Raw genomic sequence first — 17,050 nt, 5'->3', positions numbered from 1 at the left:
GAAATGGTTTCAGCTTTTCACCATTATGTTGTTAGCTACAGGCTTATCATATACAGCCTTTATTATGTTGAGGTATGTTCCCTCTAAACCCACTTTGCGGAGAGCTTTTTATCATAAATGGACACTGAATTCTGTCTGAGGCTTTTTCTGCATCTATTGAAATGATCATTTAATTTTTATTCTCCAATTTGTTAATGTGTATAACACTGATTTTCAGATGTGGAACCACCCCCTTGAACCTCTGACATAAATCCCACTTGATCATGGTGTATTATTCTTTTAATGTATTATTGAATTCAGTTTGCTAACATTTTGTTGAAGATTTTTGTATCTACATTCATCAGTGATACTGGTCTGTAATTTTCTTTTTTTGTGTTGTCCGTGTCTGTATCAAGGTAATGCTGGCCTCAAAGAATGAGTTTGGAAATACTCCTTCCTTTGCAATCTTTTTGAACAGTCTGAGAATGATAGGTGTTAACTCTTCTCTAAATGTTTGGTAGGATCCTCCTGTGAAGCCATCTGGTCCTATACTTTTGTTCGTTGGGACTTTTTAATTTTTTTTTTTTTGCGGTACGCGGGCCTCTCACTGTTGTGGCCTCTCCCGTTGCGGAGCACAGGTTCCGGACGCACAGGCTCAGCGGCCATGGCTCACAGGCCCAGCCGCTCCGTGGCATGTGGGATCCTCCCGGACCGGGGCACGAACCCGTGTCCCCTGCATCGGCAGGCGGACTCTCAACCACTGCGCCACCAGGGAAGCCCGGGACTTTTTAAATTATTGATACAACTTCATTACTGGTAATTCGTCTGTTCATATTTTCTACTTCTTCCCAATTCAGTAAAATTCAAAACAGTTTTAAATGAAATCCTAGGGACAAAAAGAAATGCAAAGAAATATCTGCAACTTTAGTTGGTTGGTTGCTGGTAAAGATAATGGTGTAGCAATTTTATTGCTACAAGACTGAACAAATAAGTAAATGTAAACATCCTGAAACTTTTAGGGAACCAGGGACCTTACTATGAGGAAACAGATACAAATATAGAGTGGAATAAGGAGAAAAAGAACCTTTGGGGATTAGGAGGTAGTACTATGAACTCATGCTTATATTAAAAATAAAATAAATTATACCTAAGTATATATACACACATATACATATATACACACACACATATATGGTGTCTCTAGCTCCATCCACTGAAAGAGTCTAGAAGCAGTGACAATCTGGTAGAAAGAAGCACCCGCAGCAACCAAATTTTGTTTTCTAATATCATTCCCTGCTAAAATGGAATACGACTTCTTGGGGAAATAGTGAATTCCAGAGTTATAGCAAGGAAGGTAAAAAGTGAGCCTAAAGTATCTTGTTGTAACAGTAAGAAAATGCTCAAAAACAGATGGAGACATATCAAAAGGACACAAGATCCAGCTTGAAGGGGCTCTCACTGGTCAAATTTTAAAACATGAGCATCACAATGAACAAGCAACAGAATATAACAAATTGAATGAAAAAAGAATCCCTGAGAACTATACCCAATATCTTGTAAAAATCTATAATGGAATATAATCCTCAAAAAAGCCAGAATCACTATGCTGTACACCTGAAACTAACACAATATTGTAAATCAACTATACTTAAAAACAAAAGAAAAATCCCTGAATCCGCAGAATAATAGCAAAGAATAAAATTAAAAGACAAATAAGTCAGGGAGCAAATGTACTTCTTCATAGAAAAATGCCAACTAATAAATGTAGGAAGGGCTTCCCTGGTGGCGCAGTGGTTGAGAGTCCGCCTGCCGATGTAGGGGACGCGGGTTCGTGCCCCGGTCCGGGAAGATCCCACATTGCCGCGGAGCGGCTGGGCCCGTGAGCCATGGCTGCTGAGCCTGCGCATCCGGAGCCTGTGCTCCGCAACGGGAGAGGCCACAACAGTGAGAGGCCCACATACTGCAAAATAAATAAATAAATAAAGGAGTTACTTTAAATACAAATTAAAAATAAATGTAGGAGAAATGAAAGAATTAAAAAATCGCTTTTCTGCAGCCACTAAAGTAATAATTAAGGCAAAAAACATCAATGGATGCTAAAACCATTGGGTAAAAATTTGGGAGGCAATGGAATATTCAGTATCACCCCCACAGAATATCAAGTATAAAGAAAAAAATCTTTGAAGTAGAGAAGTAAACACTACCCATAATCAAGTGATCAGACTTATATCAATAATGGGGCAAACTGACATCATGTGCCTTCTAATGTGATGCACTAAAGACATATCACCACCTCAGTATTCTACCTGCTAAAAATATTTAACCTGAATCTAATCACAAGTAAGCAGACAAACCTAAACTGAGAAACATTCTTCAGAACTGGCCTGGACTCTTCAAACAATGTCAGAGAACAAAAGGAGAGACAAACAGACAGGGGCAGGCACTGGAGATTATGTCTATATTCTACATTCAAGATGACACAACAGGACTTCCCTGGTGGCACAGTGGTTAAGAATCCGCCTGCCAATGCAGGGACACGGGTTCAATTCCTGGTCCAGGAAGATCCCACATGCCGCAGAGCAACTAAGCCCATGAGCCACAACTACTGAGCCCACATGCCACAACTACTGAGCCCACATGCCACAACTACTGAAGCCTGAGCACCTAGAGCCCGTACTCCACAACAAGAGAAGCCACCGCAATGAGAAGCCTACACACTGCAACGAAGAGTAGACCCCGCTCGCCACAACTAGAGAAAGTCTGCGTGCAGCAATGAAGACCCAACGCAGCCATAAATAAATAAATAAATAAGAAAGAAAGAAAGAGGACACAACTAAATGCAATGCATGATCCTTCATACCCCAGACCCTGGATCTGAGGAGGAAAAAATGATTGTGAAGGTCATTAATGGAAAACTTGGGAAAATTTTAATATGAATGGTATTTCAGATAATCATAGCAATGTGATAACTGTATTTGTTTATGCAGGAGAAAATCTTTGATTCTTACTTAGGACATACACAACACACAGGCTAAATGTCATCATGTTTGCCAACTCGCAAATGGTTCAATGACCACTGGAATATATATTTATTATGTATAGATAGCATGTATATAGATAGTGTGTGTGTGGAGGGTGGGAGAGACAGAGAGACAGACAGAGAGAGATGGATAAAGGAAGGAGGGAAAGAGGGTGAGGGAGGGAAAGAGTCAGGAAGAGGAGAGGGAAGAGTAGCAGCAGCAGCAATTAAATGTTCGCAGTAAAAATGTTAACAATCTAGGTGAAGGGTACACAGATGTATATTATACTTTTCTTATAGGTGTGAGATTTTTCAAAATAAAAGATGGAAGGATAAGGGTGATAAAATTTACATATTAGAGCACTATGGGTGCTTTCCAACATTTTTCAGCCTTGGGATTTACCATCAAACTGTCTCTTCTCTAGGGCTTAAAGTATTTCTCTCAGGACTACGGTGCACTCCTGTCTCCAAATTCACACCGATATCCAATTCTCCTCAACTCCTCTGGGTCACAATTTATTACATTTCAGAAAGAAATTACATTTATTACACTGCTAGGAGGGGACAACATCCACATGCCAAGCTCAGCTCCCTAAAGTAAATGGGCATCCAAAATTTATCTAAAGCAAGATTTAATGTTTATTATTAAGTGTACTATTAACTTAATATGCAACAAGCATCTATTAAATGCTTAGCATTGGGGAGAGAACAAGAAGAATTGGCCACACTAGATTAAAACTTACTATAAGCCATCACCATTATCAAAATAGCATGGTAGTGCACAGAAATGAACAAACTGATCAGTAAAACAGAGGGAAGAAATAAACCCAAAGATATATGGGATTTTAATAGCTAACAAAACCAATTCAATAATAAAATGTTTTGGGACTTCCCTGGTGGTCCAGTGGGTAAGACTCCTCGCTCCCAATGCAGGGGGTCAGGGTTCAATCCCTGGTCGGGGAACTAGATCCCACATAAATGCCGCAACTAAGAGTCAGCATGCTGCAACTAAATGATCCTGCATGCCACAACTAAGACCCGGCCCAGCCTAAATAAATAAATAAATAAAATTTTAAATAAATAAATAAAAATTTTAAATAAATGTTTTATTTAATAACAACAGTTAAAAACCACGTACTTTTCTAAGATAACAGTTATAAAATGGTGAAGACATTTCAAACTCAGCCAGAAAAAAGACAAATCCTTCAGCCCAGTAACCTCACTCGTGGGACTATATTCCACAGAATTAAAAGCACAGCCATATGCTATGAAGATGTTTACTGCAGCACTGTTTTTAGCAGTAAAACAATTTAAAATAACTGAATGCCCAAGAACAAAGAAATGCTTAAATAAACCATTGTTTTTTAAAACAAATGAGGTAGATCATTGCCAGTTACCTTGGAGGAATTTCCATAAATGCTGTTTTGTGAGGAAAACTAGATGCAACACAATGTATGCCATATGACTGATGACCTCATTACTTCTTTAGGGTAAACTCAGAAGTAGAATTGTTAGGTGTTGAGTATATAGAAAGAATGAGATACAACTAACTCAACTAACAGCAAAATATGCCAACTACTATTCTCATAAGCTAAACACAAGAAAACTGAAATCTGAATATCCAGTTTTCACACATAATATGAAGGATGTCTCTCTATTTAGGTAAATCTTCTTTCTTGTCCCTAATAAATATTTTGGCTGTTCTTGTAAATGTTAATAAGGAACAGTCTTCCACTTTTGTATTTTCCAACAGAGATAAACCTTTCTAAAACAATTTTTATTGAAATATAGTTATTTACAACATTGTATTAGTTTCAGGTATACAGCAAAGGGATTCAGTTATACACATATATATATGTATATATTCAGATTCCTCTCCATTATGGGTTACTACAAGATACTGAGTATAGTTCCCTGTGCTATACAGTGGGCCCTTGCTGGTTACCTATTTTATATATAGTAGTGTGTATATTTTAAACCCAAACTCCTAATTTATCCTTCCCCTCTGGTAACCATAAGTTTGTTTCTATGTCTGCAAGTCTATTTCTGTTTTGTAAATAAGTTCATTTGTATCATTTTTTTAGATTCCACATATAAGCAATATCATATTTGTCTTTCTCTGATGACTTACTTTACTTAGTATGATAATCTCTAGGTCCATCCATGTTGCTGCAAATGGCATTATTTCATTCTTTCTGATGGCTGAGTAATATTTCATTGTGTATATATACCACATCATCTTTATCCATTCATCTGTTGATGGACACTCAGGTTGCTTTCATGTCCTGGCTACTGTAAATAGTGCTGCTATGAACACTGGGGTGTATGTATTTTTTTGAATTATAATTTTCTCCAGATATATGTCTAGGAGTGGGATTGCTGGATCATATAGTAACTCTGTTTTCAGTTTTTTTAAGGAACCTCCATACTGTTCTTCATAGTGGCTACACCAATTTATATTCCCACCAACAGTGTAGAGGCTTCCTTTTTCAAAAGAGATAAACCTTGATGGGTCTGTTTTTCCAATTACACAAGTAATACTCGCTCTTTGCTCAAAAACTCTAATATGATTAACGTAAAGTAGAAAGTAGAAGTCACCAATAGTTTCAGGGAAGTGAAACTTCCCTTTAATATTGCAAAGAGTCACACATTAGTCGTGTAGAAAACTGTTACACATACAGTTCTTATTTCATTTAATAAGTAATGAACATAGTTCCATATCAATACATATGAATTTTCATTCTTTGATTGACTGCATAGTATTCATTTAGCCAGAAAGCCCCTGATAGGTAGGTTGTATCCAGAATTTAGTATGATAAACATTATAATGATCGTGTGTGTGTGTGTGCACGTGTGCACCTGCACACTATTTCAGTTTCAGATAAATTTCTCCACGTGAAATTGCTGAGTCAAAGGATATATGCTATACCATTTTAACGTATATCACTAAACTGCTTTTCGAAAAGATGTGTTAACTGACAGCGCCCCAATGGAGTATGAAACTGCCCTTTAACCATGCTATTTTCAATCCCAGGCATTATGAGTCTTTTTTAATTGTGCCACCAATCTGAGAAGTAAAAAAAAAAAATTATTCCAACGTTATTTGTTTATTTCATTCATTTAACAAATACATGAGCCTGTCTACTATGTCTAGGTACTGTCTTAGGAGCCAGAGATAAAACGGAGAATGATTCATGGTCTTTGACCTTATAAAGCTCATAGTCAACTGCTTTCTAGTCAATTTCTCCGATAGTTAAACCACACATCTTTTTCATGTCCTACTTAGCCATTCATATTTCTTCTCCTGTGAACTGCCTATTTACATCTTTTGCCCATTTTTCTATTAAAGTGATAGTCTTTTGATTATGTAATAACTATGCTTTCTCAACCTGCCCTATATCTTAGCTGAGGAATATAAGGTTAGGACTAAATCTTATGCTAAACTGCATCCTAATTCTACTGACCACCTCCTTCAAGTCGTCTGCCTCCTCTTTCAGGACCACTCCCAAACTAGGGGAAGGCCATGCCTAAACTCTCCTCAATCTAAGATGCAAACTTCACACTGTGGTTTTCAAAGTTTGTCAATGCTCTCCCCAAGTCTCTTGATTTGTTTCTGACTGGCTCTTTTTTTTTTTTTAATTTATTTGTTTGGCTACGCCTGGGTCTTAGTTGCAGCACGTGGGATGTTCAGTTGCGGTATGTGGGATCTAGTTCCCTGACCACGGATCAAACTCGGGCCCCCTGCATTGAGAGCATGGAGTCTTAGCCACTGGACCACGAGGGAAGTCCCTCTGGCTGGCTTTTTGACTTTCACCTTGATCTGAATCTGTTTAGCCTCTCTGGAGTTTTCCATTCTTTATTTCTGTGGTCTAACTAAAATCAATCTAAATAAATAACTTTAAATGTCTATACTACAGATAATGTGCTATCTGTATCTTTACTTCTCAGTTACCTAGTATCTGAAGAGACTAAAAGTGAATTATACTATGGACTACATGGGACTGAGGTACTAAAGGAAGGAAAGGGCTGGCTTTGATAGGCAGCCTCTGCTACCCATTGCAGTTATTCTAAGTCTTATCCACCCACTACTAGCAGCTCTCTCCAAGTGAAACTGCATTTATAGCGGAACTGGACAAATTTGAAAGCGGTTATTTCTCAGTCATTTATATTTCTCTGAAGATCCTTGGGACCTCCTGGGGAGAAAATGGAAGGAAATGAGAGAGAGGTTAAGAATACCAATCTCAGGGAATTTCCTGGCAGTCCAATGGTTAGCACTCGGCACTTTCACTGCCGGGGCCCAGGTTCAATCCCTGATCCGGAAAGACACTGCAAGCCGTGCAGCGAAGCCAAAAAAGCAAAGAAAAAAAGAGAATAGCAATCTCAGAAGAGCATCAAAAATAACTCAGAGCATATGGTACATGTGCAGTAACTATATACTGGAAGAATATTTGGGGGAAAAAGGGATGTCCTCCCTTATTTCTCCATAATCAATATCAAAGAAGCTAAGGTATTAATTCGCAAAATGACCCTCTATTTCCTAACACACAGTTCTTCAAATCGTAGTGATTCAGGTGGTTTAGTTATAAGCAAAGACTATTGGATAATCTTGATGTAGAGTGGTATCCTTGCTAATAAAAACTCTCAAACATAAAACATCTAGTAACCAAAAACCAATACAGGCAATTACCTCTTTATTAACTTCTTAAATACCTTAACAAAGTAACGTAACTTCCAAACTTCAATTGAGCTGTAAACAGCTGAGGCACCATAATTTTATAAATGGGACAATTAGGGATACCTGCTGTTTAGTTGTGATTATATAACATACTAGACATATGATTTAGGCAAATAATCTCCCTAAACCTCAGTTTCGTCTATTATAAAATGTTCATACTAATCTGATGGTAAGGATTAGATGAGAGAACTATTTGAATGTAGTTGAGTATTTAACACTATACAAGAGGGCTTCCCTGGTGGCACAGTGGTTGAGAATCTGCCTGCCAATGCAGGGGACACGGGTTCGAGCCTGGTCTGGGAAGATCCCACATGCCGCGGAGCAACTGGGCCCGTGAGCCACAGCTACTGAGCCTGCGCATCTGGAGCCTGTGCTCCGCAACAAGAGAGGCTGCAATAGTGAGAGGCCCGCGCACCGCGATGAAGAGTGGCCCCCGCTTGCCACAACTGGAAAAAGCCCTCACACAGAAACGAAGACCCAACACAGCCATAAATAAATAAATAAATATTAAAAAAAAAAGTAAACACCTCACTTGTAACCAAATACAGCAAACAGCTAACATAATAAATAAATAAATAAATAAATAAATCCCACTCTACAAGAATAAAGGGGGGACTTCCCTGGTGGCACAGTGGTTAAGAATCCGCCTGCCAATGCGGGGGACACAGGTTCGATCCCTGGTCCAGGAAGATCCCACACGCTGTGGAGCAACTAAGCCCGTGTGCCACAACTACCGAAGCCTGTGCGCCTAGAGCCTATACTTCCCAACAAGAGAAGCCACCACAATGAGAAGCCCACGCACTGCAACGAAGAGCAGCCCCTGCTCACCGCAACTAGAGAGAGCCCACGCGCAGCAACAAAGACCCAATCCAGCCATAAATAAATAAATAAATAAATATATTTAGGGAAAAAAAAAAGAAGTAACAGGAAGCCTGAATAGACCCATAACAAGTGAAGAGACTGAATTAGTAGTCCAAAAACTGCCTATAAATAGAAGCTCAGGACTGCATGGCTTCATTGCTGAATTCTAACGAACGTTTAAAGAACAATTAACACTAATCCTTCACAAACTCTTCCCAAACAATGGAGAAAGGAGGAAACTCCTTCCAATTCATTTTGTAAGGGCAATAGTACCCTGATATGAGAACCAAAGACAAAAGACATTACAAGAAAAAAACCTACAGATCAATAAAAAGCTTATTACATATACATAAAAATCCTCAACAAAATATTAACAAACCAAATCCAGCAATATTACAAAGGATTGTACACCATGACTAAGTGAGGAATGCAGGATTGGCTTAATATCCAAAAATCATTTAAAGTAATACACCATAACAACAGAATATAGGACAAAAACCAAATGACCATCTCAACGGATGGAGAAAATGCATCTGACAAGTTGCGACATCCCTTCTTGACAAAAACACTCAACAAACTATGAATAAAAGAGAAGGGGGCTTCCCTGGTGGCGCAGTGGTTGAGAGTCCGCCTGCCGATGCAGGGGACACAGGTTCCTGCCCCGGTCCGGGAAGATCCCACATGCCGCGGAGCGGCTGGGCCCATGAGCCATGGCCGCTGAGCCTGCGCGTCCGGAGCCTATGCTCCGCAATGGGAGAGGCCGCAACAGTGAGAGGGCCCGTGTACCGCAAAAAAAAAAAAAAAAAAAAAAGGAAATTTCCTCAAGCTAATAAAGTGCATCTACAAGGAAAACACAGCTATCATATTTAATGGTGAGGGACTGAATACTTTTCCCCTAAGATCAAGAACAAGACAAGGATGTCCTTTCACCACTTCTATTCAATACTGTATGGAGGTTCTAGTCAGTCAATTAGGCAAGAAATAGAAATAAAAGATATCTGAGCTTGAAAGGAAAAGTAAAATGATGATGTTGTACATAGAAAACCATAAAGAATCCACTGAAAATCTGTTAGAGCTAATAAACGAGTTCAACAACATTGCATGATACAAGATCGATACACACACAAAAAAGGATTGTATTTCTGTACAGTAGCTATAAACAAACCAAAAATGAAATTAAGAAAACAATTCCATTTACAATATCATCAAAAGGAATAAAATACTTAGAAAAAAATTTAACAGAAGAACAGCAAAATTTACACTCTGAAAACTACAAAACATTACTGAAAGTAATTAAAGACCTAAATAAATGGAAACAATCCTATTCACAGAATGGAAAATTTATTAAGATGAAAATACTCCCTTAATTGATCTACAGTTTCTACAGAATCCCTATCAATATCCCAGCTGACTTCTTCACAGAAAGTGACAAGTTGATACTAAAATTCACATGGAAAGTCAAAGGATCCAGAACAGTCAAAACAACCTTGCAAAAGAACAAAGCTGGAAGACACACACTTCCCAATTTCAAAACTTACTACAAACCTATAGATCAAGAAAAGAGAACTGGGAGTCCAGAAATATACCACACTTTTCTTTTTTTTCCTGGCCGCATCACGCCTCATGCGGCATTGTAGTTCACTAACCAGGGGTCGAACCCATGCCCCCTGCAGTGGAAGCAGAGTCTTAACCACTGGACCACCAGGGAAGTCCCTATACCTCACATTTGTAACAGATTTTCCACAAGAATGCCAAGACAAACAACTCAGTCAAAAAATGGGAAAAGGATTTGAATAAGTTTTTCTCCAAGGAAAATATACAAATGGCCGATAAACACATGAAAAGATGCTAAACATCATTAGTCATTAGAGAAATGCAAATCAAAACTAAGAGATACAACATCACACCCATCAGGATGGCTATTATCAACAAATTAAAATTTAAAAAAACAAACAAAAAAAAGTGTTGGCAAAAATATGGAGAAATTAGAATACTTGTGCAGTGCTGGTAAAAATGTAAAATGGTGCAGCTGCTGTGGAAAACAGTTTGATGGTCACTCTAAGAGTATAACATAGAATTACCCTATGACCCAGCTATTATACTCTTATGTATATATGGCCAATGAAAGCAGGAACTCAAACAGGTAGTTGTACACACCATGTTCATAGCACCGTTATCCACAACAGTCAAGAGGTGGAAGCAACCCAAGTGTTCACCAACAGATGAATGGACAAACAAAAAATGTGGTATACACATAAAAGAAATATAATTCAGCCTTAAAAAGGAATGAAATTCTGACACATGCTACCATGGATGAAGCAGTCACTTACATGAGGTATGCAGAAAAGGCAAACTGATAGAGATAGAAAGTAGAATGGTGGTTGCAAGGGGCTGGGCATAAGAGGGAATAGGGAATTATCATTTAATGGGTATGGAACTTCTGTTTAATGGGTATGGAACTTCTGTTTAGGATGATGAAAAAGTTCTGGAAATGGACAATGGTGATGGTTGCACAACACTGTGAATGTAAATAATGCCACTGAACTGTACATTTAAAATGACTGAAATGATAAATTTTGTTATGCATATATCACAATAAAAAAAATTACAGTACTCACAGTTCAAAAAAAAGTGTGCATTCCCAATGAACCAGAAATTCATCTCCTATAATCCTTTTAATAAAAACATGTATTAGTTTTATAACCTTTTAAAATTTAAAACTTCAAAAATAGTTTAAAGAGTAAAATGTGACCTTTAACTTGCCCCTTTCAAGTGTTCAGAACCTGTTACAATGGTTTTTTTTCAATTAGTATCTTAGAACTATCCTACTGAAAAATGAAGCCATTCAGCTACCAGATTATTAAATGATTTACACTCCAAAAGTCAAAATGAGACTTAAGCTAAGATTTCAATTATTTTAGAATCCAGTTTATTACAACTGCTATTAAACTGTAACTTTAAAATACACTATCTTAAAGCAAAAAGCCTTATAGGTAGAGAAATCCCTCTTGGCCTCATTTGGCAGGATTTCTCTACCCATGAGAGTCTGAAGAGGTCAGTTCCTACAAGGTAGGCAAACAGAGGTTGTACACCTGGAGATCAAAGCCAACAATAACAGAACATCAGGTCCCAAAATGGTGTTTTGCATAAAAGGACCTTTCACCCAAAGTTAGTCATGAGATTTCTATAGCCTTCAGGTTTAAAATAACATAGAAAAGGGACTTCCCTGGCAGTCCAGTGGTTAGGGCTCTGTGCTTCCAGTGGGGAGGTGGGGGGGGGGTTGTTTGATTGCAGTTGGGGAACTAAGATTCCACGTGCTGTGCTGCGTGACCAAGAAAAAAAAAGGTAGTAAAAAACCATACCATTTTTGGTTTGGTAGATAATTCCATACCATTTTTGCTTTCTTCATCATATCTTTATACATTATCTAATTTCTCATAATCATGTTTCATGAATCACTTTCAACTAGGCCCTCAAAGTTTCCCGGAAATTTACTATCCTTCTCTGACGAATGCTCTTTCCTATTCCGCACAAGTATTTTCATGGAGTTCTATGACTCTTCCTCCTAGCTTCCATTCCACAAATGACCTTATCTTACTGAACAAAGATTACAAAGATTAAAGACCAGAGAGAAATCAACTATCAACTTTCAAACTATTAACATTGCATCCATTCTCTTCTTTCCTCTGGCTAAAAAAGAAAAAGCATCTCTCTATCAAAGAACAATTATGCCCATTTTGCTATCTTCTCCTAGATCTTTATCAGTTACTGCCTTCTCTCCAGCAACTTCAACTTTTCTCTCTTTAATGAATCCCTTCCATCATCATTCAAATATATTCTTCTTTAAAAAAAAAAAAAAAGTCTTCCCTGATCCCATAGATCTCTCCAGCTATTACTCTATCTCTCCTCTATTCTCCTTCACAGCCAAAAGGACTCTTGGTGATTCCCCACTCTCTCTGCAACCATTTGTTTGTTAAAAAGTGACCCAAAAACGTGTAAGGAGCAATATAGTGAACACCTGTGTTACCCATGAACCACCTTGGGAAATACAGCACTGCCAATATAGTGGAAGGCTACTGTGTACCCCTCCTGGATCACATCTCCTATGCTCCCTTCCCCTTCAAGAGATAGCCACTATTCTGATTTTGGTGTATACTTTTACTATGTATGTATCCCTAAGTAAGACATTGAATTGTTCTGCATATTTTTCAACCTTTAAAAAGGGTACACTTTAAAGACTCTGAGCCTTTTAAATTCTCAGCATTATGTTGAGGTTAATCCATCATGATACATGTTGCTGTAGTTCATTTATTTTCACTACTGTGTATCCACACAATTTACTTATCCACTCTCCAGATGATGGCTATTTAGGTAGTTTCCCCTTTCTCTGCCATTACAAACAATGCTGTAATTATCTTTTTTTTTAATAAATTTATTTATTTATTTATGGCTGCGTTGGGTCTTTGTTGCTGTGTGCGGGCTTTCTCTAGTTGCAGAGAGCAGGGGCTACTCTTCGTTGTGGTGCACAGGCTTCTCATTATGGTGGCTTCTCTTGTTGCAGAGCATGGGCTCTAGGCATGCGGGCTTCAGTAGTTGTGGCACATGGGCTCAGTAGTTGTGGCTTGTGGGCTCTAGAGCGCAGACTCAGTAGTTGTGGTGCACGGGCTTAGTTGCTCCGCGGCATGTGGGATCTTCCCGGAACAGGGCTCAAACCCGTGTCCCCTGCAATGGCAGGCGGATTCTTAACCACTATGCCACCAGGGAAGTCCCTGTAATGATCATTTTTATACACTTCTCTTTGTACCAGTGAGTGAGAGTTTTCCTGGAAGAGACACCTACAAGTGGAATTGCCAGGTTGCAGGGAATGAGCATCTTCAATTTTAATTGATATACACAAACTGCTTTCCAAAATATATCCAATCACTATTCCACATTGTTTCCAACCTCCCAACATTGTTTCCAACTTCCCACACTCCACTCCTTTGCCAAGATCACACTGATTTGCAAGTTGCTAAATTCAACAGACACTATCATTTTAGTTGACCTACTGCTCAACATATTCAGCCACTAATGGCTCCTTAATATATTTTTGGCTTCTATAACCCCAGCCCTCCCAGTTTTCCTAGCACCTCTGGCTTCTCCCATTCTATCTACCAGACTTCTTAAAAATTGGTGCTCCTCTGCACTCAGCCACAGGTCTTATTCAGACTCTGATTAAGTCTACATTCTTTCCCTACATTCTCATGGCTTAAAATACCATCTATATGTCTATAATACAAATACCAAAATATACTCCACATCAAGCCTGTTTGATCATGTCCTTTGACTGAGGAATATCAATCTTAATACATCCAAAATTGATTTCTTGATCTCTTTTCCCTACCGCCAACAACTTCTGCTCCAGTGATCCTCATCCTACCAACCACCTGCTCTTGCTGAACACTCCCTTCAACCTCTCTCCACATCCACTCCATAACCATGGCCTCCAAAATATGTTTTGAATTTATCAGTTCCCTTCCTTCTCCATTGCCACTGTTCAAAACAAGCCATCATTTTACCTCAGACTTGGACAAATGCTACAGCCTTCTAATTGGGACTCCTAGTTCCCCTCATCTCTCTCTAATCCATATTTCATACAGCAGCTAAAGTGATCTTTTTAAAAAAAAATAAATTTATTTTATTTGTTTATTTATTTTTGGCTGTGTTGGGTCTTCGTTGCTGCGCGTGGGCTTTCTCTAGTTGTGGCGAGTGGGGGTTACTCTTCGTTGTGGTGCGCGGGCTTCTCACTGCTGTGGCTTCTCTTGTTGCAGAGCACGGGCTCTAGGCGCACGGGCTCTAGGCGCACGGGCTTCAGTAGTTGTGGCTCGCGGGCTCTAGAGAGCAGGCTCAGTAGTTGTGGCACACAGGCTTAGTTGCTCCACAGCATGTGGGATCTTCCCGGATCAGGGCTCGAACCCGTGTCCCCTGCATTGGCAGGCGGATTCTTAACCACTACACCACCAGGAAAGCCCTAAAGTGATTTTTTTTTTAAGTGATCTTTTTAAAACACAAACCAGATCATTTCACTCAACCCCTGCTTTAAAAATTTTAGTAAGCTTTCCACTTGCCTTAGGATAAACTTTAAGGTACTCAACATGGCCTTCAAAGCCAGGATTTGACTTTCTACTGATGTGACTCCTGCCTATCTCATCAGATTTATTTTATATCTCACTGCCCTCCCCTCCCAGCTCCCACCAAGGGCCTTTTTTAGGCTTCTTGAACTGTGGCGCTCTTTCCAGCTTAAAAAAATTCATGTAGACAATTCCTGTTTCCTTCAGAGTACCTGATCACAATTAAGATAATAATCAGGGAACGTGCTTGTTTTTCAGCATTGCATACCTAGAACATAACCTAGTAGAAAATCACTTAAATGAGTAAACTAATGAACTTCACAACTTGGTTAGAAAGTAGAGGTTCTCTCATTTACTAGGGGTTATCTCATTTACTACCTCATTTCCTGCGTTCAATATATTATCACCAAATAAAGCATTAATATTGATACTAAATGAATTCGGTTGTTTTTAAAGCAATTTCTCTAAAAGAGTTTATCTAAAAGAAAAAAAACAACATATGTACAAGAAAAAAAAACACTTGTACAGAAATGATCAATTTCTATTTTTACTTAAAACCTACACTCTCAAATGTTCACCAAATACAAGTGCTAGACTGTAAAATCTCATAATCATACTTGGCAAACTGAGACGGTATAAAAACTGAGTGTTTCAGTAACAACACCCAGAAAGAAATGATCTGTTCAAAAGAGTACTTCAAGACTGCTTTCATTTATAGTACCTGAGGAAGCCAAGAGAAAATAACACACGTCAAAAAGGCAAAATAAAGGCAATTTTATTACTTAAAATGCATATAGCAAATTAAACAAAAGTTAAAAAGCATTACACAGCAAAGGTTCTTTAGAGTTTACACTAAAAAGGAATTATTTCTGATTAATTTCATCTTCATCTGCATATGTGGAAGACAAGTGATAATAAAGTATCTGGGTTTCCTAAAATATATTTACTGTCTTAGAATATTACAAAAAAGGTTAGAGAGAAAACGCTAATGTACTGAATGAAGAAGGCGTATACTCAAAGCTTGTGAACTTAAATTAGCCCCTATCCTAATTACCCTAACTTCTTGTTAATAAGGTTCTATTAAAATGTAAATAAGCATATTGCTTTAAAAGGTAGTTAAGGTCATTTAAGGCTATTGCTCTTTAATCACGGAATACAAATTTATATATTAAATGAGTTATTATGGCAGAGAGAATATTTACTTTGAAAAATCAATTTATAAAGTGATAAGAGTAAACCTATTGTCAAACTATTTTCTAATTCAGACTTGTAACATATTTAAACAGAACTCAGAAGATTCTGAAGGCTTTATAACTCTGATTTTAAAATCTGTCTCTTCAGTATAGACCAATATTATATATACGGTACAACGTTAATACTGTAGTTAACCAGGGCATATGTTGTGTCACACACTGCACTAAGGCTAAGGATATAAAAATAAAAATTACCCATGATCTCCAAGATTTCGTTGCAGCTAGACCAACTACAGAAAGGTGGCAGGAGGATAGGGGGAGGGAAGGGAAGGAAGAAGAGGAAGGGAGGTAAGTTAGTTCTGAGCAGAAAGAATACCATGTGGGACAGCCCTGAAGAGAGAACATAGCATACACCCAGGGAATAGAGATAGATCAAGAGTAGTTGGAAAATAGGATTGGGGGAGTACAAAATGAAAGGTAAGACTGTTGAAATACATGGGATCAGACTAGACCTGTGGGTTTGTTTCTGAAATCTGAAAGACATAGGATACCTTTCCAGAGAAAATTAATATCTCCCAGATCTTGAGTGATGACCTTTTAAAAATTATAATATTAAGAATCTGGTATGGATATAAAATTACGTATGAACTCATTATGTTATATAGCTCTTATGTAACCGTAACACTAAAACAACTTTAAAAAATTAAATACAAAACAAAAATTTAAATAACACTAGTGGGACTTCCCTGGTGGTCCAGTGGCTGGGACTCCATGCTTCCACTGCAGGAGGCACGGGTTCCATCCCTGGTCAGGGAACTAGGATCCTGCATGCCACGCAGTGCAGGCAAAATAAATAAATAAATAAAATGCTAATGTAACAGATTATGTTGTTTTACATAAACTAGACCAATGATGTATTCAATCCTGGAAATATGTAGTCTCAGGTCTAGTTTTATACACACACACACACACACACACAATTTTTTTTTTTCGGCTGTGCCGCGTGGCTTGTGGGATCTTAGTTCACCGACAAGGGATTGAACCCGGGCCCTTGTCAGTGAGAGCGCAGAGTCCTAACCATTGGACCACCAGGGAATTCTCATAGTCCTATATTTTTAAACCACTTCTGTAATTTGACTTCAATAACAGTAGT

The 17,050-nt window shown here is 38.3% G+C and overlaps 1 protein-coding gene across 5 annotated transcripts in view; it reads right to left on the bottom strand.

Moving 5' to 3' along the window:
* The window catches only part of AFF4 (ALF transcription elongation factor 4), a 93,232-nt gene that overhangs the window by 67,985 nt on the left and 8,197 nt on the right, over nucleotides 1–17,050 (bottom strand). The window contains exon 2 of one of the 5 annotated variants that reach the window (XM_033405901.2): nucleotides 11,213–11,916. The exons of the other annotated variants lie outside the window; for them this stretch is intronic. The gene's annotated coding sequence lies outside the window, so the exon portion shown is untranslated. The remainder of the gene's footprint in view (nucleotides 1–11,212; nucleotides 11,917–17,050) is intronic. 5 annotated transcript variants of the gene reach the window in all.

The sequence above is a fragment of the Orcinus orca genome, chromosome 3 (genome assembly GCF_937001465.1).
Source record: "Orcinus orca chromosome 3, mOrcOrc1.1, whole genome shotgun sequence".
Lineage (NCBI taxonomy): Eukaryota > Metazoa > Chordata > Mammalia > Artiodactyla > Delphinidae > Orcinus > Orcinus orca.
This window is presented reverse-complemented; position numbering and strand designations above follow the sequence as displayed.